The following is a 23,969-nucleotide window of genomic DNA, read 5'->3' as shown; positions in this document are numbered from 1 at the left end:
GTAGTTGAGAGTAGTTGTATTGGATGTTATGTTATTTGTTCTTCATGTTGCAAATGGTAGGATACATGGGGTATTTATAGACCCATAGATTATTCTAGAAACTTCTAGCTAGAACTTGAGCAAATAGTTCTAGATTTTTCTACATAGAGAATGTTCTTGATTTTTCTTTCTATCCTAAGCTTTTCTCCAATACTCTAAAAGTTTCATTACATTTCAATAACTCTATCTTAGATTTTTCTAGATTGTTCTAAATTTGCATTATACTTTAATACTCCTCCTTGATGCAAATTCGGTAACTCCAAGCATAGCGCGTAGTAGTTCAAACCTTGGCTTTGGTAAGGCCTTTGTGAAAATATCTGCAATTTGATCTTTTGTCGTGCAGTACTTTTTGCGACCAATCTGGCCTTGTGCTTTTGTATAGTTCCATCAGGATTGAACTTTGTTTTATATACCCATTTCACTCCAATGATGTCTTTTCCTTGAGGACAGTTTACGAGCTCCCAAGTGTTATTCTTCTCAATCATTTTAACCTCTTCTTCCATAGCCTTGACCTATACTTCTTGCTTTGATGCTTCCTCATAGAAGTTAGGCTCAATCATGGCCATATTGCAAGTTTCGTATATGTCTACCAAAGATCTTACTCGTCTTGGAGTGGACTCTAGTGAAGAATCTTCTAATGGAGGTGGAGAAGGCGTACCTGAAGCTTCTACCTCTTCTTGAATTTCTTCTTGATATTGTTGCACTGGGACTAAAGTGCTGCTTTTAACAACTTTTTCTTCTTCCCAATTCCAAGAAGCATTTTCATCAATTTCAACATCTCGACTAATGACGAGCTTTTTTGTTTGTAGGTTGTAAACTCGATAGCCTTTTGATTGTGTGCTATATCCCAAGAATATTCCTCGTATAGTCTTGTCTTCAAGCTTGTGCCTCCTTTGATCAGGAACATGTATGTAGCAGATAGATCCAAATACTCGTAGGTGTTTGGCTGATGGCTTTCTTCCACTCCAAGCTTCAATAGGAGTCTTGTCTTTGACTTCCTTAGTTGGACATCTGTTTAAAATGTAAACTGCAGTGTAGACTGCTTCAGCCCAAAAAGTGTTAGGCATACCTTTCTCTTTTAGCATTGATCTTGCCATCTCCATGACTGTGCGATTTTTTCTTTCTGACACACTGTTTTGTTGTGGAGTATATGCGACTGTGAGTTGTCTCTCTATGCCTTCATCTTCGCAGAATTTGTCAAACTCGCGAGATGTATACTCCTTTCCACGATCACTTCTAAGTACTTTTATTTGTTTTCCACTTTGCTTCTTGAATTGATATCCTAGAAGAAGTAACATAATAATCTATTGGTTCTCTAGGATGATGATTACTTCACATTTCTTATTTTTATTAAAATGGCAGGCCACAATATGAAGTGATTGAAGTAATTGTTCAAAAGGTGACAGATATATTGGGTCATAAATTTTCAAGTCTTCCGAATGATGATCTAGTTGGGATGGAATTTCGTGTTGAGGAATTAGAAAAACTCTTATATTCGGAGTCAAGTAATGAAGTTAGAGTTTTTGGAATCAGTGGAATGGATGGAGTAGGAAAGACAACTCTTGTTCGTGCTTTATATGAAAGAATCTGTCATCAATATGATTTTACTTGTTATATTGATGATGTGAACCAGATATATGGAGATTCTAGTACATTAGGTGTACAAAAGCAATTGCTTTCTTGTTCTCTAAATGAAAAATATGAAGAGATTTGCAATGTTTCTGAGGAACTTATTTGATATGGAAAAGGCTACAACGTAAAAAGGCACTCATAGTTCTCGATAATGTTGATGAAGTTGAACAATTAAAGGTTTTTAGTGGGAATCAAGACACTATGTTACGTGATTGTCTTGGTAGAGGGAGCATAATCATCATAATTTCTAGGGATGAACAAATATTGAGGATACATGGAGTAGATAAGGTTCACCAAGTTCAACCACTACAGAAAGAAGAGGCCCTTCAATTATTTTGTAGACATGCTTTCAAAGATAATATTATTATGAGTGATTATGAAAAGATGACAAATGAGGTACTATGGCATGTTCAAGGTCATCCTTTAGCACTTGAAATATTGGGTTCAACATTATTTGGTCTAACTGTATCACAATGGAGAAGTGCATTAGCTATGCTAAGAGAAAATAAAAGTAAAAAGATTATGGATGTGCTGGGAATAAGTTTTGAAGCGTTGGATTCTACAAACAAGGAAATATTTCTAGACATTTCTTGCTTTCTCCATAATTATAAAGTGGAAGATGCAGTAGAAATTCTAAATTTTCGTGGATTTTATACCGACTATGGCTTGCAAGTTCTCACAAATAAATCACTCTTGATCATTGAGGACGGGATAATTAAAATGCATCGCTTGTTGATCGATTTGGGCCAGTCTATTGTTCGTGAAATATCACCTAAAGAGCCAAGAAATTGGAGCAGAGTGTGGAGCTGCAAGGATCTACAAAAAATACTGTCCAATAACAAGGTACAATTGTTTTTAATTATAAAATTTTGTTATGTTCACATTTATCTAGGATATACAATATTGAATTTTGTTTAACAGCAAGTTTCGGTGTGTTCCTTTTAAGTTTTACTAGTTTTATTTTTGTTTCCTTAAGGTTTCTCTTTTTTAACCAAATTGGTCCTTTAGTTTATTACACCAAGTTTGGTCAACTTGATGATAAATAGTCTCTTGGTGTACCAAATTGATAAAAAGTGTGGTCTGCGTCAGGTCTGGCTCAAGTTAGGAGCCCTCACTCAGGCGAGAGGAGTGCTCTCGCTCAAGCTGTAGGCTCTTGCTTAGGTGAGACCGCGAACAGACACCCTAGGAGATTTTGCGAACGCTCGCTTAGGCGAGGCCATCTCGCCTAAGCGAGATGGTCTTTCGCTCAAAAACTCAGTTTTTCCGCCTAGGTGAGATAAGCTCGCTCAGGCGAAAATAGCAATTCTCTCTCACTGTTCCACGCATGCAGAGCCAGATATTCATCCAAAATAGCAACTAATGCATACTCATTTCATCGTGAACACCGCACAAGCACCAAAAATGCAAAACAAAACCAAATCTAGGCAAAATTGAATTTAAAATATGAAACCCTAGCTTCCCTTACCTGGAAAGAGCGAGCAGAGTTCTTTGACACTTAAGCAAATGAGTACAACAGCTCCCGAAGCAAATTCGTAAGCTGAAAAACAACAGAACAAATTCAAAATGGGTTACCATGGAAACCCTAGTTAGAATTATAATGACAGAGCTCGAAATAAAGAAAGTACGGTGGAGAATCAACTTACGTGGACTGAAAAATGGAGTTGAGCTATTGCGAAGACGAGTAAGACCCAAACCCTATCAGAGCTTCTGTGGAGACAAAAGGAAAGAGTAAGAGCACTGATTTTGGAAGTGAGTGCAGAATAAGGGTGTTTGACTGCTTTAGTGGCCTTGGCACCCTATGGACTATCCTTAGGCCCATCTACTTAGGATGAGCCCTTACAACTTAGGACAAAAAAGCAAAGCAATAAAGTGGGCCTTACACACATGACTCGAGATACAAAAGCTTTCGTTAATATGAAATCCTCATTTTCCTCGCAAGTTAAATTAGGCAATGGAAAGTAAAGGGAAATAGAAGACAAAGACAACATTGGAGTTACAAAATAGCAAGGAGATAAGGTAATTCGTGACACTCTTTGTGTACAAACACTAGATGAAAATATGTTGAACATTGGACAACTTTTGAAACACGGGTATACTTTTGGAATTGAGAATCGAGAGTGAAGAGTTTTTTATTCAGAGGACAAATTGTTCCTACGGTTAAAATGAAAAATAAGATAAGCTTTCCACCTTCTCTTTATTATGAGAAAGAAAACTCAACTTGTTGGCTAGAGAAAACGGTGACTCTTGTCCATGACACGAGACTTAGGTAGTTAAATTACAGTGATCTTATGTCCTTTTGAGAAAACATAAGTTCTTGTTGTTTGAGAAAGAACCGCCTAAAGAATTTTTTTCCCCTTAAGGATGTTAATACAACAATATGCAAGCTGAACAAAAGTCTGAAGAAAGCTTGAACTTGGGTGACGTCAAATTGGATATGTAGAGTTTACAATTTGAAGACGAAGGAGGTGATAATCAATCAAAATGTCATATTTAATGAGAAAGACGTCTTGGAATTGGTTGAAAGAAAAGGTGGGAGGAGAAAATAATTTCATCAACTATTTTGAAGCAAAGTTCAACACTTGAAAACGAGGAATATGAAAATAAACAATTAGCCCCAAATATAACAAGTTCCTCATCCTCTCATCAAATGCCTATAAATGTACGCAATTACTTATAAATGTGCTAACGTTTTCGTTCAACTTTTCAATGTTGTAGCCAGCAGAAAATCTGGAAGCCGTAGTTCTTAGTGAGTTGGAATACTTTAAAACAGCCTTGAGCGCAGATGGGTTTTCAAACATGAGGCATCTTAAGTTGCTCAAGATCAATCTTGTCGACTTTTCCGGAAGCCTGGACTATCTTCCTAGTGAATTAGGATATCTATGTTGGCCTTATTATCCTTTTAAGTCTTTGCCACCTCGTTTTCTACCATACAAGCTTGTTTCGTTGTCCCTGGTTTATAGCAAAATCAAACAATTATGGGAAGATACAAAGGTACAGTTACATATTATTCTTTTCTGTTTTTTAAATGAACAATCAATGTATTTATGTTTTTCTGTTTGAAGAATAATATATCAGAAGTCATTTTTATGATTGTTTTGAAAAAACGATGTATAGATAGTTATGGACTGATATATATTTACATGCCTTTTTGAGAGCTGTAACAAGACAGATAGATAGATGCAACCAGTACTAGTATGCATGTCAACATAGAAAATAAAGAAACAAAAGAAAGATAAATGTCATTATTGACTTTGTTTCCTTTTATTGGCCTTTCAGCCTTTACACAATTTGAAGCGTTTGGATCTCTCTTTTTCAGAAGACCTAATCAAGACGCCAGATTTAGGGGAGGCCATAAATCTTGAGTGGCTAAGTCTGAGAAGATGTACAAAAATAAGGGAGATCCATCCATCCATTGGTCTTCTAAGAAAACTTTTTTATGTGAATTTGGAAGGCTGCAAAAGTCTTATAAAGTTGCCAAATTTTGAAGAGACCCAAAATCTTGAAATACTAGATCTTGAGAGATGTATAAAACTAGAGAAGATCCATCCATCCATTGGTCTTATAAGAAAACTGACATTTTTGAACTTGAAAGACTGCGAAAGTCTTACCATGTTACCACATTTTAGAGATGACCTAAATCTTGAAATACTAAATCTCCAAGGATGTATGAAGCTGAGGCAGATCAATCCCTCCATTCACCATCTAAAAAAGCTTGCCATTTTGAATTTCGAAGGCTGCAAAAGGCTAGTATGCTTGCCCAACACCATATTATGCCTCAGTTCTCTCAGTTATCTGAATGTCTCGGCCTGTTCAAATCTGTCTTATATCCAGATATTAGAAGAAGCAAGGGATGAAGGTCATTTGAAGAGGCCTTGTGTAGGTGAAGCTTCTGTAAGATCATCCATCATGAAAAGGTGGTTTAAGTGGCCTTTATACTTGTTGCATCCAAGAACACATAAAGATTCAGTTAGCCACTTGTTGCCTTCTCCCAATTTCTCATGCATGCGTGAACTTGATCTAAGTTTCTGCGCTTTACTTGAAATTCCTGATGTTGTTGGAAATTTATACAGCTTAGAAAGGCTAAATTTAAGTGGAAATAGTTTTTCTAAACTACCACACCTCAAGGAGCTTTCCAAACTGTATCATTTAGTTTTAAGGCATTGCGAGCAATTGAAATATTTGCCTGAGCTCCCTTCACAAACTTACTTGTCATCAGTAATTTACAAACGGCCATGGACAACAACAGAATCTCCAGTATGGGTAAACGCACCAGCAAAACCACCTATAAATTTTATACCCTCAGGTATAGAAGTTTTGAATTGCCCAAAGTTAGTGGAGATTGAAAGGGAACGCTGCACTGAAATGACTGTTTCATGGATGATACAAATACTTCAGGTCTGTAGGCTCCTTCTATCTCTTTCTCTATTTTTTGTGTCTATAAATTGAAGGAACTAACATAGTTTTGTCTTTGGTACCAGGCGCAACGCCGCGTAAATCCGTTGTCCATACCAATAGAACCACTTTTTTCAAGTATTATTCCTGGAAGTGAAATACCACGGTTGTTCAACCACCAGAATGAGTGTAGCATGTCAATAAGCAGTCATGCATCTCCCTTTGGGCATGACTATATGGCTGGTGTGTTTTGTGTAGTATTCAGAGCTCGGTGTAAAAGGGGGATTGTTTCACCAATGTGTCATCCAATAGCAAAAGGAAGGTATAATGGTAGTAAGATTCCAATGGTTCTTGATGATGATCTAGCCATCAAGGACAATTATTCAGATTACATGTGGATAGTCTTTTTGGATGAATATGAATTCAGTCGATATCAGGACTCACCTTTGTATGATGAAATAGTTGCATTAGTCGGGAATGATTTTGATATTGATGTGAAGAAATGCGGGTATCGTCTGATATATGATCTGGATCTAGAATTATCAAACTTAGCAATGATGCATGGTGGAAATTTGTCGGCCTTGAAGAACGAGCATTTGGCAATTGAAAAAAACAAGTAGCAACACTACATTTGCACTGCAGTTCGTTCACAAATAAGAGTTGAAGGTATGGACGACTACTGAAACAAGTCTTTTTCATATTATTTGGTTTCTAAAATTTTGATAGTCTTATTGGCCAATTTTACTATAGCAACTTCAATGGGGCAGTGAGCAATTTAATGATTTGTCGTTCACTCAGCTTTAGATGCTTCCAAACCCTCAACTTTAGTTTTCCATAATAACGTTCTTCATCTGACCCTATAGGATCATTCTGTTGGTATGCATGTCGTTAGGTTTTGATGAAGGTAGAACTTTAGGGATTCCAAAGCATAACTAGAATCCAAAGAAATATATTGATTTGAAAAAAGATTACTAAAATTGTGTAATTGAAATTTCAACGTGTCCTACTCTGTTTAGAGTTTGCTTTCTTTAGAGTTTGCTTATTTATAGAAATGCCTTGCACCCACTAAATATAATTGCCATAAAGAAAAAAAAAATAACATATTTCATAATTAAACAGATGGATAATCAGAATTAATTCTGATTGATAACCAAAACTAAATTTGATTGGCTTCCTATGACTTCCTTATTATCTCCCTATGTCAATTACCCTGCCTCCAAAAAATCCTTGTCCTCAAGGATTAAAACAGGGATACTTCTTCAAATCATAAACGAACTCTCAAGAAACATTTTCTGTAAGATCCACTTATTTTTTTGTCCTAAAAGTTTAAGGGCCTTGCCCCATCTGTTAGGCATAAGACTGGTCCATAGGGTGTCTAAAACCCTTAAACCAGCCCTAACCCTCTCATTCTGCCCCATTTTCGCAAGACAGCCCCTTCCCCTCACACATTCTTCTCTCTTTACAGAGCTCTGCTAAGTTTTGAGCTAGTTCCTCCGTTGGATGATCGAACTCTACTTCCGGGTAAGTAGAACTCTAGACCCTTGTTCCTTTTACGTTTCCTATTCTGTTTGGAAACTCTGTTTCCACTGTGACCTCAGCTGGGAATATCAGTTTCGTCCTCCTTGGTCGTTTTTCCAGTTTTGCAAGCTACCACGTTCTTTGGTGCTCTTCTTCGAGTGTTGGCACGGATTTGCTAGCGTTTTCCAGGTAAGGGAAGCTAGGGTTTATGTTTTAAAAGTTATTTTGCCGATTTTTTTTTCTGTTTGTATAGCTGTGATGCTTGAATGAGGTTGTTGGTCGAATAACATGTATGGAGTGCGAGTACGTTTAATTGATGTGGCGTTACTCTTTTTCTACACTGCACACTTTTCGTAAAATGAAGGTTCCTACTACGTTAACCGTTGGATCGAGCTGCAATTTTAACAACTGATCCTTAACACATAGTTATTGACTTTGACCGGTCGGATTTGGAATCGGACCTCTGTAGTGAGAGCTATTTTTATCGCAAGGTCACTGTAGTTTGGTTGTTGACAGCACTGCACACTTTTCGTAAAATGAACATTTATACTTCATTAACCGTTTGATCGAGTTGATATTTTTATAGCTGATACTTAGCACAAAGTTATTGACTTTGACCGGTACGATCTTGAATTGGAACTCTATAGTGAGAGCAGTTTCTATCGCCAGATAACTGTAGTTTGGTTATTGACTACATTGACCTTTGTTGCTTGTTTGGTGCATAACTTTCTTTATAGTTATTCAATTAAGTTGGTTCTTGTTTCATTTGGTTCTTGATACAATCATATTTAATTTGAATATAAATACAAAATTTTTGGAGCTTTACACAAGCTGCAGTTTTATTTCTAAAATCCCAAAATCGTTTGCATAAGTTGGATTGCTATGTTAAAACATGAGATGAGTGAATATGCATGAGTAAAATGGTTTATCGATTGTGAATGATGAGTTTGGCATGATCTTGGCGTGTAATGAGTATGGGATAGTTGGTATAAAAGTGACATGGAATTGATATGAGTAATAATGTTATATTGATTGATGGAACATGATGTTGGTGTGGTCAGGACGTAATTCCACGATAGTTTCGTGGTGGTGCCTCATTGGTCAGGGCATAATTCCATGAATCTCTAGGTGAGATCTCTAGGTGGTGCCTCATTTGGTCAGGACGTAATTCCATGACCCCTGTTAGTGGGAGTTCATGGTGGTGTCTCATTTATATAATTTAGTAAGGATTCAAGGTAAGGATTGTATCCTAACACTCTAAAGAGTCAGTTAGTATCACGTAGAGCGTACTGACTAAAGTGGTGAGAGTAACAGAGGCCTGGAACACTTTAAGGCTATCCTTGTGCGTGGGGGGATGAAACACGGTAACAATTAGCTCGGTAGAGTAGTAAAGGCCACCACAAGTGCAAGCATCCGCTGAATCCGACTAATTATATGTATCCATATAAGTCGTGTCTTGAGTCTTAGTGTATTGGTTGCGAGTCATCACATGTTTGGTTGAGGTATGAATCTTTGGATATCAAATTGCATGTAATGGTATGATAAATAATTTTCTACACTAACTTACCCTTTCTGCTTGTTGTATGTTCTGTGTGTGTGGTTTTCTCTTTTTGCGATGATCATCAATTTATTAATGTGAGCAGATGTGAGAACTCCTCAAGGTCAACAGGGTAATGGAGATTTCGCTACCTAGTTCATCTTGGATCAGATCCTACTTGTCTGAGTTTCCTTTAGAGTTGTAGCCCATGTACTGCTAAGTTCTTTGGCCATTTATTTTGAGTACTGTTCAACTTTGATTTTGTCTAGTCAATGGCATCGTCGTGTGCCTTAGACTTTTCTCTATGTATATGGGATTTTTTTAAGGAGTGATATTTATACTCCATGACTTCGCTTCTTATGTTATTATGTGTGACATTTATTTTAATTAAGGTAATTAAATAAATGGGGTGTTACATTTTCTATTAATTGTTGTTTCCACTTAACTAGCACCTTAGTGACAACTTTGTTGTCTTTCTTAACAATTGTCTGTCCAAGATTCCCTCAAGTTCTTTGCCTCCCATAACTCCTCATTTGAGTCAGTCGGAAGATAACTTGAAATTGTTGCCTCACCAACTGATAGGGCAAACAGTAGGTACAAAAACATTCAAGACATATTCTGACAATGTGGTAGAAGATGACCAACACTCTACAGCAATTGAGGGCCTTTTGAGAACCTCACTCTCCACAATTCCTTTCCTCCTTTACACTACCAGCTAACCCTCAACAAACTAAGTGAAGACTATTTATAATAGTCTGCTACACATGAAAACATCTCAAGAGGTTATAACGGACACAATTATTTTTTCCTCCTTTTATACATTATTCCAAACCTATCAATACTTCGCCCATGAAGATATATTCACCTTGTCCTCAAGGTGAAATTCTGCAAATTCTTTGTTGAGAGAAGCACCAAATTACCAGCTACTCTCAAGGTTGGGAAGTTGATGCCATTTAAGAAGAACTTCTAATTCACCACTAGGATTGATGCGAGTGTCCAATAACTTCTCAGGAGTTACTGCCAGGATATAGTTTTCAGACAACATAGGAGGCAAAGGCTAGGATGCTGACATTGTAGTGACTACAGGCTTGAGTAATGAAACATGGAAAACTGGATGGATGCGATTGTGTTTAGGGAGGAGCAACTTATAGGCAACTTGACCTATTCATTCTAGAATATGATAAGGGCCATAAAAGGAGGACTTTACTTCTCATTAATTAGGTTTCCTAACTAAATATTTGAACTTGTGCAGTGGTTCTTTAGAAAAACTCAATCTCTTACTTGTAAGTCACCTTTCTTCTGTATTTGTTGGTTGAAGTTTGTTTTGTTCTTATGCCTTGCATAAATTGAATAGACAATTTTTTTCCTATGAAGAGGTAAGTTATTTGATTGTGGTCCATGTTCATGTGTAAATAAGTTGTGGTATTGTTTTATTGTTGTAGTTGTTGGGTGTTTTAAACCTAAAAATTTGATGTTGTGCACATGACGTTAGAGTTGAATGTTGTGAATTTATATGTCAAATTGGTAAGTGTAGGATATTTTGGTGCAAGGTGGGTTTATGCTATGAAGGATTTTTGGTAAGTTTATTCTTAGGCGAAGTAAGCATGTGTATATATGATTTTTGTGATTGTAAGAATTTATGCAAGATGTGTCTACTTGTGCATGAGGATATTGGTAAAAGAAGTATTTCGATGTGTGTATTTTATTTCGAGAGATAAGTATATGGTAATGGAAAGTTTAGAATTTTTGTATGCATGTTTTTGGTTGTTGGACTGTGTGAAACATGTACCTTATGCGTCAAATCGATGTTTCTCTTTTTTTTTTTTGCGCAACGTTGAGCGCTAAGCATTGGCCCCTAGTGGTGAACGTTCTGTTTTACGAGGCATTAAGCATTGAGTGCTAGTTTTGGACACTGAGCGGTGGGTTTACAAGACGTTCAACGTTGAGCATAGGGTTTTTGGACACTGAGTGGTGGGTTTACTATTTTGCTAGGTCTGAATGATATTGAAGGTCCTAAGGTGATAGTACATGTATATTATGGATGTCGTGATATTCTATGACGAATGTATGACATGATATGATGATGATGTGTGGTTACTCATATAGTGATGTGGTTATATGTAGCATGATATGATGTCATTGCATGATGAGTTGAGGTATGTTGATCTTGTGATAAGATGTGGTTTGTATGTGTATTCATATGTGATAGGACAATATGAATTCTTTGATAATCGCTAAACAAGGATAGTTCTTTGATCCAAAAGGGTTTGTTGAGTTAGGGTAAAAGGGTTTCTTTCGCTCATAAATCTTTAGCATGAGCTTAACAAGAGTGCTTTTACCCAAGGTTTTGTTGAGCAGATAGAGTTGTTGCTTGTAAATCTATGGAAAGCGGGCGAAAGATCGTTTCAAGAGGTGTTGTTGTGCATGAATGGTAGAGCGGTTGGTTATGGGAGAATGTTTGATATTACTTGGTGATAATATGTTGATGATTACATGTTGTGATGTGGGAACATGTGGTAGTTGTTATCTTGGTTGAGGTCATAAATAGATTGTGATAATGCTAGATAAGTTATATATATATATATATATATATATATATATATATATATATATATGTATATATATATATATATATATATATGTATATATATATATATATATATATATTCTATGTGATCTTTTACATGGTTAGCTTACTATTGTATGTTTGTGGTTATGATACCAAATGTAATATCCTAGGCGGATATTACTTAACAAAAGAAATTTATAATTGAAAATAAATTCAAACATAAAGATTATTCCCTAAACGCGAGAAATTATAAATTTACAATGGTGGTATATATAAAATAAGTTGTAAACAATTTATTACAAGTTCGAAATCCAAAGTCAACTAGTAAATAAAAATTACATGTTCATAAATCATATGTCTTTTATAAAACCCCAAGCTCTACCCCTGACTTCATCTCGATGTCGAACCACCACCACCTAGATTATCACATGCTTCCGTGTGACACGCATGAACACATCCTGTTATGAACCTTCCCGTTCATAACATCCTCAAGTGTGAGCACGGAACATACGAACCTCGCCGATCGTATCCCCACACAAGAGTACATACAATACGAACCTTCCCATTCGTATTAATAATGCATTCCCAACTCCATTACGAACCTCCCCGCTCGTAATTCATCCAAGCATATCCTAAACGAAGACCCTTGACACAACACATGCAAAACCAACCACAAACGTACCATGCCACTATACTATCACCTAGCGCAGCCTAAGCGTTGCCAAGACAAGTTGCAACGCAAATCGCGTGGCAGCCCAACTAGTTTCGTTAAGAGCTGAGTTATTGGCTTCGCTCTCGCTTGGTGGTTCCACTATGCCGCCAGGTATCATGCCTCACAGACCTTCCTTATGCCTAACCATCGCTTGGCAGTCTCCCTCGTGCAGCCACGTGCTATACCAGTAAATTGAATTTACTGTTTTTTAGTTCCTTAAACAATGTCCAAGGCACCCATTCACACCAAACATGCATCCAGAATATCAAGTTTAATATGATTCGATGGCACTATCACACACCATGTAATTTCACACACATGTATTCACCAATTTATCTTGTACTATAAGGCGGATAAGACTGGCACAAACTCAATACCCGGCCTTAGCCGCTAAGGCAAAACACTTGGACCTAACTACTAACTTATATTACTAATATGAACAAGCTTAGACATATAATTATATGAAAGAACAACGTGTACATAGCGAATAAAGACATATCGGTAAAAGCTGCATATCCCAAACTTAGGATATGACAAGTTGAAACCTCGAGTCAAATAACAAACATGAAGCCTAGGCTTGGGTCAGGCCCATATGAGCCCAATAAGGAGCCAACCCATAAGCATAGTAAAACATAATTAATGCTCTATAAATACAGGTGGACACCTGCAATTAAAGGTATTTAATTCATTAATACTGAAAACTGAGATTTGACATTGAGAGTTTTTGTTGACTTGATTGTTGGAGTCCTTTTTGCAGGTAAACTCTAAAATGTTCCACTCGGTAAAAGGATGTGAAGACAAGTCGAATAAAGCTGAAGAGTACTCATCCAAGAGATTCCAAGGTTGGGGTAAGATAAGATTTAAGTCTAATAATATTCTATTATTGTTTCTGCAAGAACATATCTCATGTTTATACTTGAATTGCACCAAAAATCAACCATGCACATAAGGAATTCAAAATCGGCAACTAACATTGCATCCCAAAATCAGGCCAAGCCATACACTTACATGTAATAACCCCTACAATAGTTACTTTATTTCAATACCCCATACCCAATCAGGTTTAACACCATCGCACATTCATATTTCATGCCTCTAAGTTATATTTACACATGCATTCAACATATGATTCATTTTAAAACATGAATTCCTTATATCACAAATCACTAATACCCATAAAGTACTCCAAAACAGAAAATCACAATGCATACAATTCATTTACTACATAACTCAGCCCACGTATAAACCTTTCTCCCTTACTCACTTCTAAAAATCCCTTCTATGTGTATCACCACTTTTATACCCATTCCCCATATAAGAACAATGCATTCAATTTATATCCTCACAATCCCGAATTCAAAAGGAAACATTCATTAAAATCTATCGCACGCCAAACACAATAAAACGCAACCCCCAATTGTGCACCATGCGTCGCCCGACGATGCGTTCATACCGCCAAGCAGTGCATTAGGACCCATGGCAGAATCCAGAATTTCGCACATGTGAGAAATCCCAAAACCCCAAAAGGCTCCACCCAAACATATAATTTGCCACAAAATTCATGTTCCAAAAATTCATACATGTTATTATAACCCACACGAACGCAAAATCACTATGATTGCAACCTGGTTATCAGTCCCCCATTTTTGTGTTTCTCAAATGAACTGCCTGGCGGTGATGAATTCCTGTCAGGCAGCGCGAATCTGTTCAGCTTAATTTTGATAATCTGTGAGGTCTGGAGTGATTCTGACCGAATAGGGAGCTAGATTCAATTGTTTGGTGATGAATTGATATGAAAATTCATTGAGTTTAGGGTGATTATGGACTCGATTCGATAAAATAGTGCATATGTGGCTTAGGGTTGACATGTTTAAGGCTTAAATGTTGTGAGTTCAATTGGTGGTGAGTTCTAGTGAAAGATTGGTAACCATTGAGTAGGGTCTATGCGTTAGTCCAAATGAAGGGTAATTCTCGTGGGGTCTGGAATAAATGGTTCGGCATAAAACCAACTCGAGAGGTTGGGAGGTTTTGTAGGTTGAAGCATTTCTGGGAAAACCAGAAACTGTGGGTACCACCTAGCAGCATAGGGCTTGCCACCAGGTGTCATCGCAGAGATAGCCATTGTGAGTGGCTGAGGGACTTTTGCTGGTGCTGAGATTTTTAGGGAAAATCAGGTTCTTGATAAAGGCAGGGTTGGGTGCAGTAATTGGATATGAGAATTGGTGATGATATGTGGGATTGGAAGTATGAATGCGATGAGTTGAATGAGGGGAAAATGTCACTTGGTACAGTAAGGGCTGCAGTTAGAGTGGGAAATAAGTGTTGTGCAATTTGTTGTGGTATCGGTTACATTAATAGGAGATAATGTGGGATTGTATGACTAATTGAAATGTGCCATAGTTGGTAGCATGTGATATATATAGGGCTAGACTATGATTGGTAGACCATAGGAAGTCTTGTATAGGCTTAGCTAATAATGGGATAAATAAAAAATAGGGTAGTTGCGTGAAGCTAACAGTGGTCTATTTGGATTAGTAAGACTGTACTTAAATAAGTATATTGAGTTGCAAACATAGGTGGGAGAACCTAATTAGTCTTGAGAACCTTGGTATTAGGTGACTTGTTGGTGACTGAAAATGATTAATTGGGAAAGTTCACTTTTAGTTGGATTAGGATAGAGTACAATCTGTCACGAAGCCAAACCAGAATTGAGGAAAAAACCAGTAGTGCGCGATTACTGGTATGTCGCCTAGCGGTGAGCTAGGCTCCGCCAGGCGAAAGTGTCAGAACAGAGAGGTCTGGAGATTCGTGGCACTGGCGGCAGGGATAATTTCGCCAAGCGGTAGATGCCAAAACAAAGAGTAACTGGTATGGTTGCGCTTAGCGGTGAGAGGAGGTCCGCCAGGTGGTATCTGCAGCTTTGAGTGGTTTTGAGGCGCTTGGCGCCTGGCAGTACGCGTCCCCTGCCAGGTGGTTTGGAAGCGGGTAGCGCTTGGCGACACGTGTCCCCCACCAGACGATTTTGCTACTGCAACCTTGGGTTGTTAGTTCTGTAGGCGTGATCTACAAGGCTTTTAGTCATGCTTGCAAGGTGGGATTGCTGGTGTTCCTTGAGTTGTGGATCAGAACGTATCCCAGGAGTTGTGGCTCGGGATAGGGGTTAAAGCATGTGGTATTCCTTGAGTGGTGGCTCAGAATAACATCTCTTGAGTTGTGGCTCGAGATGGCGGATGAACATGAGGAACTCTTGGGTTGTGGCTCGGGTTGACGAGTGTTGCCGGTGTGAGTGTGCTGGTTGTGGCCAGTACGGATGGGTCCAGATAGATTACCCTCCTCAGTAGTTGACTGACGAGTTTGGTAGTCTTGGGACGTTCCGAACTAGATTCATATTTGGAAACTCCACCTGGTGTTATGATGTATGATCCGTAACATGGTTTCCTTCACGTGCTTTATCGGTTGTGGCCAATAGGTATGGCAGTAAGTCATCTTGAAGTAATCACTAGAAGATGTAGAACACGAATCACCTGGTGGTCGCCAGGTGGTATGAATTAAAAGGATGTGTTATTATATTGATGTGTTGTATATATGTATACAATTTTTATATGCTTTATCTATTAAGTTCACCCTATCTGCTTGTGTTTTGCGATGATCGTGTGCGCTGTACACGTGAGCAGATGATGTTGATGCAGGTGGTGCTGGTGAGACATAGCCACGGAGCGGAGATAGCATGGGGAGCTTTTTATATATTTTATGTTTTGGAAATAAGTTGTAAACTCTTATGAGATGTTTTTGGATTATTCCACTTTTGTAATTATGGATTTTGGTTTTATCATTGAAATTTATAAGTTTAAATTTCTCACACTTTTGAGAAATGAGGTATTATTATTAAATGCGATGTATCTATTATTTTATCTATTTTATTTACTTAAATCTATAATATCCTGACTTTAGGTTGGCTTTAGGTTATGTTAATCTTTTGATCAATAAGTCAACCCAAAGTCAAGGTCAACAAGTCAACTTAAAAATAGTCAACAAAGCCAACTTAATGGAATTCAAATTAAGGAAAATTAAACCAAAGGAAGGGATCAAGGAACTCCCTTTCTTCTAAGTATGTGTCATGGGCAATCATCCTTGGTAGGGATCAATCATTCATCATCATCCCCTCTTTGGAGAGAATTTGACATCAAATTCTTGAAGTCCTTGTTGATGGAGCTTGACTTGAGTTGATGAGAATTTTTCTCCATCTTTAATGATTTCATCCCTAGTCTTAGAGATGCCCTCTTTCTATTTAATGCAACTATCCCTTTCGTACTTGTGTTTTTGTTCATCTCTCTTGGGTTTGGAAGAGAAGGAAGAATGGTGTTGCATGTAGACCCAGGAAAGTTAAATAAATAATAAATATTTAATTAATAATAATTGTGGATTGGAGGTACCTCTTAGAGAATTATATTGCGAAGTCTTAAAAAGGAGCAATGATATCTTAAGTTGTTAAGCGTGTGTGGTGGTGTTAAGAGGACTTGGGTTCAAGTCCTGTGTATGCCATTAGTGTGTTAATTTAATTATTTAATTGTCTTGCATCTGTGCGTGACCGTGGAGTGTGATAATTTAATCGTAAATGTGCATTAATTATCATGAAATAGGGATTGGTTTGTTGGTTATGCATATGCTTGGTAATTGGGTCTGGGTGGTGAAATTTTGAGAGCTCTAAACCTGACCTAAAGCATTGAGGTAGAGGCAAAAGGAGATCACTAACTAAGCAAGATGGAAGTAAGGGGAGTTACATTTATATGTTTATTAAATGAATTATATGTTTTACATGTGTACATGAGCTCGGGGTGCCTAATTCCACTCAAAATTTTCTGGGTTTTCGCGTTTCAGCCTAGAAATTGCCTGGCAGTATTCTTAGCCCGCTAATTATTATAAAATGACGTCTTAAAATACTTTTTTGAGATAACTTCAATGTATGTGGAAGAAATGACTTAATTTCTGATACTTTAAAATATTAGTCATACTTTTCTACTATAAACCATAGCATACTCATTACATTCACAAGCTTTCATTAATTTGATAAGACAACATACCAAATATTTGTAGGATAAAAATATTAAAACAAATTTACTTTCGCGCCATTACATTGTTTATAGAAAATGAAGTTATTTCATCCATATATAACTAGAAAAAAAAATTATTTTTGCAAGTTCTTTTTTTGTTGATATTAATTAATAGTAAATTGTTAAATAGTATATTTTACTTCATTGTTGACTTTATTGAGTTGTGTTACCTAATTCTCTCATGTATTTCATTATTTTATTATAGTTACATTTACTAGATATTAATTATCAAAGATATGATTGAACATGTCCTCCAACGTTTCTTCTGCAAATGCAAGATAAAAAAGAAATATGTTGTTAAAATAGAGGATTATGAACAACAAAAATCTAGAACAATGCTTGAGTATAATCAGCAACCAAGTTAAAAGAAGAATGTTCACCCCACTTTCTGATGTTAAAACAAGACATAGAAATCACTTGACAATTAGATAATGGTTCTGTTTTAGAATTCAAACAAGACAAAACAAAGCACAAACATTACTAAGATCTAAGAGTTTGTTTCAACAATTTGTGGTACACGGTTATACTATGATAGAGTCTGAAAGATTATCATTTCTTAGGAACAACCAATCAAAGCTAAGAGTTGTCATTTTAAGTACAACAATCTTCGTCAACCAAATTCCACTACAAAGCAAGAATGATCAAACAAGGGGAGAAAAGTTGTGTTACCCTCGACTTTTGTTGGAAGCACTAGATTGAATCAACTATATTTTGATGGAATGACTATTTGCAGTAATGTTGTTTTTTCATATCTATTTGTAACTTTTACATGCAATCCCAAGTGGTCTGAAATAAGAAGGGTACTATCTAATCTGAATTCGACAGCATCTGATAGGCATCTGATAGGCCAGACATAATCTCAAGGCTCTTAAGAATTAAATTTGATCAATTACTTTCATACCTAACCAAGAATCACTTGATTGGCAGGGTTATTGCATGTAAGTATATATCCACATTCTATTATTATGAGTTAATTATTTTGTATATGTATAACTTAATTGTTTTTTACTTTCATATATGCATACAATTGAATTCCAAAAACATGGTCTACCACATGCAAATCTACTATTGTTTCTACACCCTAATAGCAAATATCCAACAGTAGATGACATTGATAGGAAAATATCAATTGAAATACCATGTCCTATAGAGAACCCAAAGTTACACCAATACGTGAAAGAACATATGATTCATGGCCCATGTGGAATAGCAAACAATTCACTACCATGCATGAAAAATGGTAAATGCTCACGGTTTTATCCTGAAAAATTTCAAGTTAGAACTACTATTTTTGAAGATGGTTTTCCTCAGTACCATAGGAGAGGTAATTCCATAATTGTTATAAAGAATGATATTTATTTAGACAACTGTTTTGTTGTTCCATACAACCCCAAGTTGTTACTTAAATATCAAGCTCATATAAATGTTTAATGGTGTAATAGAAGTACTTCTATCAAGTACTTATTCAAATATATCAAGAAAGATTATGACAGGATTACAACAACCATAGTCAATAATGATAATGAATCTTCTATATTACATGACCATGTAGATGAAATCAAACAATATCTCGATTGTAGAGATATATCTCCAAGTGAAGCATGTTCGAGAATATTTTCATTTCCCATTCATGGAAGGAATCCAACTGTAGAAAGACTATTTTTTATCTTCTTGGAGAGCAGTTTGTCTACTTCAAGGATGATGATCATATTGAGGATATAATAGGGAAAACACCTATTGTCGAATCCATGTTCACAAGTTGGGTGGAATGCAACAAAATACATGTAGAGGACAAAAGTTTAGCTTATCCACAAATTGTTTCCAAGTTTGTATATGTCAAAAAAGATAGATCACGGAAACCAAGGAAAATGGGAAACACAATTTGAAGACTAATACGAGTGAATGCTAACAGTAGTGAAGGCCCATTGTGTTACGAAGATATTAGGATAGTCAAAAATAAAGTCTACCCAACTTTTAGAGATGCCTGTAAGGCACATGGATTCTTAGTAGATGATAATGAATATATAGAAACAATTAAAGAAGCAAAAGATTGGGGATCTGGACAGTTTCTAAGGAAACTATTTGTAACCATGTTTTTTTGTAACAGTCTAAATAGTCCACATCAAGTATGGGAAAAAGTTGGGATTGGTTGTCTGATGGAATACTATACAGAGAAAGAATAATAGATGGCAATCCAGGTACAAACTAACTTTCATAGTAAATCATTTATTTATTGTGAAATTGTGTGTTGATAAATTCAAATATCATTAATGCAGAACTACAACTAAGCAATGGGATCATGAAAAATTTAACTTTGTGGGAAATCAAATAGCTTCTACAAAGTAATAGAAGAACCTTGAAACAGTTTAAATCTATGCCTTATCCCGATTGATTCGTTACAACGCATTATGGCAATAGATTGATATACTTTGAAATTGATTATAATGTTAGAGAAGAATATAATCTATTCCAAAGGAACTTCAATTACATGACAAGTAAATCGTTCTTATCCACATGATTTTGATCATAGTATTACTAACTAACCACTATAATTGTACAGGTGAACAGAAGAAGATATTTGAAAAGATCAACAAGGTATTGATGAACAACATATGAGGAATGTTCTTTTTGTACGGCTATGGGGAACAAGCAAAACATTCATGTGGAAAAACATTATCTTCAACATTACGATCACACGGGAAAATTGTACTAACAATTGCATCAAGCGGCATAATATATCTTTTATTACCTGAAGGAAGAATAACACAATCTAAATTTATAATTCCAATTCCTAGACTACAAAATTCAATTTGCGACATCAAATAGGGTTCTGATGCTCCACAACTATTAAAACAAGCTCATCTTATAATATGGGATGAATCCCCAATGGGACACAAATTTTGTTTTGAAGCTTTAGACAGAACTCTGAATGACATAATGAAAGACCAGACAAAATGTAATCCAATTTTTGGAGGAAAAGTTATATTCTTTAGTAGTGACTTTAGACAAATTCTACCAATCATTCATAGAGGAACTCGATCAGACATTGTCCATGCAACCATTAATGCATCATAACTCTGGGACCATTGTTAGGTTTTAACATTAACAAAGAATATGCGATTATTACAATCAGCATTACAAACATCTACAACATCAGAAATTCAAAATTTCTTAGATTGGATAGTTAAATTTGTAGATGAAAAGTTATGTGAACCAAATGATGGAGTTGTTGATATTGAAATTCCATCAGAAAAGTTATGCGAACCAAATGATGGAGTTGTTAATATTGAAATTCCACTAGAATTCTCACTACAACAAAAATTGATATTACCGACGGTCAAAATCTGTCGATAATGGTCAAAATCCATCGCTAAATAACCATTACTGACGGATTATTGATGGTCAAAAATTCGTCAGTAAAATGTTTGTCGGTAATATTTTACCGACAGAAATCATGTTGTCGGTAAAATCTGTAGGTAATTACCGACCGAAAAAATCTATCGGTAATTACCTACTGAAAAATCTGTCAGTAATTACCAAAAAATTCGTCGGTAAATTTGTTGCACTGTTCATCTTCTTCTTCCTCCCACTTTCAATTTTTTTTTCCATTTTTTTCTTCTTGGTCGCCGCTGCCACCACCGTCATCGTCATCGTCTTCTTCTTCTTCCTTTTTCTTCTTCTTCTTCTCCTTCATCTTCTCCTTCTTCATTTTATTCTTCTCCTTCTTTCTCTTCTTCTTCTTCTCCACCTTCTCCTTCTTCTTCTCCTTCTTCTTTTTCTTCTTCTCCTTCTTTTACTCCTTCTCCTTCTTTTACTCCTTCTCCTCCTTCTTCTTCTTCTTCTTCTTCTTCTTCTTCTTCTTCTTCTTCTTCTTCTTCTTCTTCTTCTTCTTCTTCTTCTTCTTCTTCTTCTTCTTCTTCTTCTTCTTCTTCTTCTTCTTCTTCTTCTTCTTCTTCTTCTTCTTCTTCTTCTTCTTCTTCTTCTTCTTCTTCTTCTTCTTCTTCTTCTTCTTCTTCTTCTTCTTCTTCTTCTTCTTCTTCTTCTTCTTCTTCTTCTTCTTCTTCTTCTTCTTCTTCTTCTTCTTCTTCTTCTTCTTCTTCTTCTTCTTCTTCTTCTTCTTCTTCTTCTTCTTCTTCTTCTTCTTCTTCTTCTTCTTCTTCTTCTTCTTCTTCTTCTTCTTCTTCTTCTTCTTCTTCTTCTTCTTCTTCTTCTTCTTCTTCTTCTTCTTCTTCTTCTTCTTCTTCTTCTTCTTCTTCTTCTTCTTCTTCTTCTTCTTCTTCTTCTTCTTCTTCTTCTTCTTCTTCTTCTTCTTATAAGGTGAGGTTTGGGCGGAAAAATTCCCGCTCTTATCGATGGATTTTACCGATGGATTTTAAGTTATGTAAGTACCGACAAATTTACCGACAAAAAAATCCCCGCTCTTATCGATGGATTTTACTGATGGATTTTAAGTTATGTAAGTACCCGACAAATTTACCGACAAAAAAATCCGTCGGTAACTCAAAATTGGGCGGGAAATTTTTTGCTTCTTTTACCGACGTATTTTTACGTTGGTAAATTTGTCGGTAAAAAAAATTGAATTACCGACGAATTTACGTTGACTTTTTTCGTATTTAGGCGGGAAATTTCCCGCTTCTTTTACTGACGGAGAAATTCGTCGGTAAATTTGTCCATAAAAAAAAATTGAATTACTGACGAATTTTTCTATCGATAAGTGAAATTTATGATTTTTTCGTCGGTAATTAAAATTTGAGAATTCGTCGGTAAAATCTGTCGACAATTCAAATTTACCGACGAAAATGTCCATCGATAAAGTTTTGTCGGTAAAATTTCGTCGGTAATTTCAATTTTTTTTGTAGTATCTTGATTTTAGAATCCAATGATCTCATTGAAGCAACAATGTCATCCACATTCCCATAGCTACTTCAAAACTACACAAATGAATATTATTTAAAGAGAAAAGTAATATGAGCCAGCACGATCGAGACATTGGATGAAATCAATGAATATGTATTATCCTTTATTCTTGATATATAAGTTCATATTTTACCTACTTCTATCAAAATATATATATATATATATATATATATATATATATATATATATATATATATATATATATATGTCATATCAATCCTAACTATTATAAATATTATTATACAGGGGAAGTAAAAACTATCTTAGTGCAGACTTAATAGATGAATCTGAAAAATCAGCAAGTGATAATATAGATTTCATTATTTCAGAATTTCTAAATTCATTAGCTACCTCAGGAGTGCCCAGTCATAATATAAAAACTGAAGATTGGAGCACCTATAATACTTTTGAGAAACTTAGATCTATCAAGGGGTTTATGCAAGGGAACCAAATTAATTATCACAAGAATGGAAAATCATGTCATTGCTGCAAGGGTTATTACAGGAAACAAAAATGGAAATAAGGTATACATACCACGAATGTCTATGTCACCATCCTAGTCTCCATGGCCATTAAAGCTAATAAGAAGCCAATTTCAAGTTATGTTATCTTATGTCATGACTATAAACAAATCTCAAGGGCAATCCTTAGGTTTTGTGAAATTATTGTAACATCACTAATGGAAATTACTTAATTAAATAACTAGATAAATAATAATTGAAAACAATACGACGAAATTTTATTAATTCCCAAATGTGGGAAAAATTTAAAACATTCACCAGTGCAGAAAAGTGTTTTTGCCGCGGTTATTTTGGTCATTTGGCCTCGGTTTAAGACCCGAGGCATATCTAGCAGAGGTAAAAAAGTCCACCTTTTTGCCTCGGTTCTTACCCGAGGCATATCTCATCATTACTGCCTCGGTTCTGATACCAACCGAGGCATAAAATACGTTAAAAATTAAAAAAATAAAATTCGAAATGGCTGAAACCTGCAAGAACAAAAACAAGCAAAAATACAACTTTGCCAGTTCGCAAAACCTCAACACCTTGCACGTCCAAAATCTCGTGCCAACAACCATTACATCAACCATTATGTGAAGTTCACCTGCACCAAAACGTGAGGAAACACAGCAAGACGAGCCCCAACCCTATAGGAAAAACACCCAAGAAAATGGATTCAAATCGCAAAATGAAAACGCAAAAAATACCCCAATGTGCGGACGAAGGTAAGCTGTTGTTCTCGTCGGAGGAGGCGCAATGCCGGCAGCAAGTGGAGAAGGTCGGCATGGCGGTGGATCTGGGATGGTGGGTCGCGGGACTGAACAGTGAAGATGCATCTGCAGTGGTGGCGGAACGGCGTGGAGGCACAAATTTTCGAAGGTAGAAGATGCATCTACAGTGTAGCGGATTTGGGTTTTTAAAACCTAATTGGGCTTACTGCCTCGGTTGATTCAAAACCGAGGCATATACTCACGCAAAAAAAAATCAGCCACGTGGAAAAATTCTAGCATTGATAGGCCTCGGGTGAAACAACCCGCTGCAG

General features: G+C 36.2%; 1 pseudogene across 1 annotated transcript; it reads left to right on the top strand.

The window, feature by feature from the left end:
* The first annotated feature begins 1,405 nt into the window (after nt 1–1,405).
* LOC114169796 (disease resistance-like protein DSC1) lies at nt 1,406–16,314 on the top strand (annotated as a pseudogene). Its single transcript, XR_014986584.1, has 8 exons — nt 1,406–2,514; nt 4,387–4,662; nt 4,948–6,066; nt 6,150–6,729; nt 7,529–7,584; nt 7,702–7,770; nt 13,157–13,247; nt 16,074–16,314. The product of XR_014986584.1 is annotated as a disease resistance-like protein DSC1 (transcript).
* Nucleotides 16,315–23,969: the final 7,655 nt, after the last annotated feature.

This window comes from Vigna unguiculata, chromosome 11 (assembly GCF_037176805.1).
Source record: "Vigna unguiculata cultivar grain cowpea cultivar isolate G323 ecotype 2 chromosome 11, ASM3717680v1, whole genome shotgun sequence".
NCBI lineage: Eukaryota > Viridiplantae > Streptophyta > Magnoliopsida > Fabales > Fabaceae > Vigna > Vigna unguiculata.
The sequence above is the reverse complement of the archived record's forward strand: the minus strand, read 5'-3'. Positions and strand labels throughout refer to the sequence as shown.